Here is a 3,080-nt window from a genome sequence, read left to right as displayed (position 1 = left end):
CAATATGACCTACGAAACTGGGCTGGCAGGGGACTGTAGCCAAAATTGAGTTTGTCTTTAAGCTCTTCATCCATTCATCCAAATTAGGCCGTAACATGCATGGATTGCATCATTTACTATCCAAAGCCCTCATTATTACCTAAAGCTCAATGAACTGAAAGATAAACACAAAAAGGATTAAAAGCACAAGTTTAACTCAAAAACATAACCAAATCATAAGCTAGAAGGGTATAAAATGATATACAATTATGAACCGATCAAATACCCCCAAACCTAGATTTTGCTAGTCCTCGAGCAAAACAACACAAAACAAAGTTAAAAACAAAACAAGAAGTTAACTAGACCACTTTCGTAGGTAACTCGATTGCATTGAGCGAATGCAACAAGCCTTTAAACCTCTAGGCATCCCTAGTAGGAGGAGTTGTGTCTCCTGAGGGTTTAACAGAAACGATACCCACAAACGTTTTACTAACTCTACAAAACAAAGTGGTTAGAAAACTTATTAGATTTGTTAGTCTTTAAGCAAAATAAACGAAACACAAAAACAAAAACAAAAATAATTACAAAAACAAAACAAAAATAAAAATAAAAATAAAAAAAAATAAAAACTCAAAACCATCATTCCGAACATTTTCTGAAGAGAAATGACTCATGCACATGACTCAAAAGTTTTAACAATAAAAACTCAATTTTAGACATTATTTACAAGGTGGCAAAGTTCAAAACACAACATGCTCAAAGTGTATAGTGTGATAGCCAAATGCAACAAATTCTCCAATCTTAGTTTCCACATAATTTCAAAAATCATACAAAGCACAAATTCAACTTCAAATCTCACCAAAAATTGTCCTCTCACAAATGAATCACTCGGAAGAGGGCTACAATGCAACACTCAGTTATAAACATGAGATTAGAGTTAAACCATAAGGGACTTAACTTGCAATAGAAAGATGAAGAACTTGCATTAATATGATCTCAAGAAGGATGCCAAACACTTAAAAGTAGAAAAATAAATGCAATTCAACCACATGACATTTAAGATCAATTTAGGTCTTTAGCATAGGTTGTAATGGGGCCAAGGGTGTAAGGTGAGTAAGAAATGAAGGGTATGGATAAAACAAAGTCCAAGAAACTCAAAATATAAGAGCATAAAACAATTGTTTACAAGACTTCGAATCATCACGATTAGATTTTTTCTTTTACACGATCAAAACTCCTTATACGTTCATTTACAATTATTCATACTCCTTTCCTTAAACACCAATTTATTTTGAAGGCCCAAAAATGAAACCCAAAAATGAAATTTCATTCAACCACCACTTAATCACAACTTTTCTCTTTTTCTTCTGAATTTTTTTTTAATAGCTCAAAATGTAACACCAATTCCTAAACTTAGTATGAAAAACACATCCCAATTAAAGCTCATGAGTTCCTTAGAAAGGTAAATATTTGTTTTTCAGGCTAAGGCGAGGAAATATAATTGGTAAATGAAAGAAAAGGTTTACATGTAGGCTCAAAATGGTTAACAATGGAAAATCATGCTTAAGCATGCATAAGGTTAGCTTGAAAGGTACAAACGATCCAAAGAGGGCCTAATATCATTTCTTAAATGTCATGAAATCGAATTGCAAAAGAATGAATAACTTTTAAGTATTCAACCAAATCAATGAATAATGAGATCAAACAACAACTTTGATGACAAGAAAATAAGAGTATGTGTATAACACTCATGAAATGAAGCACAAGGCTCAAAAGCTCACATTTATGGTTATATAAGTCTAATTTATGCTTGATACAATTCTTTGGGTCATGCAAATCCTTTAATTGGAAAATTATGAAACAAATGGCAAGTGCAAAGAAGGTTTCGAACATATCATGCTAGAACGATGCCAAATTAATCAATTAATTAATTTTTTTTTTTTTTTTACAATAAAAATTTACAAGGAAAAAAAAAAAAAAAATAAATAAAATTCAATTTTCATTTAAGTCATGCAAACATTTATCACAATCTCATCAAATGTGTTCGGAAAGTGAATAAAATCAAAATCAAAATCAAAATCAAAATCAAAATAAAAGCAAGACTTAACAAAATAAAAAAAATAAAAACAAGCAAATAAAAAAAATTTAAATTAAATTAAGGAAAAACCAATTTTACATGCTAAACTCCAATACCCCCAAACCTAGAAATGAACATTGTCCTCAATGTTTAAAAATTAGGAACAAGCAATGTCATAACAAGAAATGAAAGGTACTAAAGTAAATATAAACCACAAAAAAAAAAAATTAAAATAAAATAAAATAAAATAAAATAATTACAAAAAAAAAAATTACAAAACAAACAAACAAATAACAAAAAAAAAAAAAAAAATGAAACAGTAAAACACTCGAAACAGAAAGCCCTAAACAGACAAAACAGTAAGCCCTAAACAGACAGTCTTACGCAAACCAAAACCCAAACAATTGAAAGCCCAACCCAAAAGAAAGTTAACCCACCTTGAAACCTAACAACGGTGAAAACCTAACCCACAATGAAATCTGAAGCCCACACGTTTGTTATTATTATTATTATTTTTTTTATAAATAAAATGAAACTTGAATTGGGAGCGCAAAGGCGGGATTTCTGAAAAGAAAGTGTGTGGTCCCTGATGCCTTGGTTCCTGGGAAGTCACGGGTGAAAGGGGTGAGGGACGTGTCGCCGCGCAGAAGCAGCTGTCACATCCCCCAAGCCAGAATTATTGGCTTCTTGGGTGAAGCGGGACGACTTTTTCACTAGAAGGTGGTGAAAGGTGAAAATGCAATTAAGGGGGGTTGGGAAACGGGTGCGGCGACATATAGAGATAAGCCGTAAGGGCCGCACAGAACTCAGAACCGCAACGGCTAGGGTTTAGCAGACTAAGTCTATAAAAGGTAAAAAGAAAGGGTAAAAAAAAACAAACTCAGAAACACACAAAAGAGAAAAGAAAGAAAGAAGAAAAGAGAGTGAGAAATCAAATGGCCTCTAACTACCCATTTTCGTTGGATCTCAACCTAGCTCCACCGACTCAGACACGAGGCCAAGCAGCGGCACCAGTATGGATGCC

This window comes from Prunus avium, chromosome 6 (assembly GCF_965620075.1).
Source record: "Prunus avium chromosome 6, drPruAviu1.hap1.1, whole genome shotgun sequence".
NCBI lineage: Eukaryota > Viridiplantae > Streptophyta > Magnoliopsida > Rosales > Rosaceae > Prunus > Prunus avium.
The sequence above is the reverse complement of the archived record's forward strand: the minus strand, read 5'-3'. Positions refer to the sequence as shown.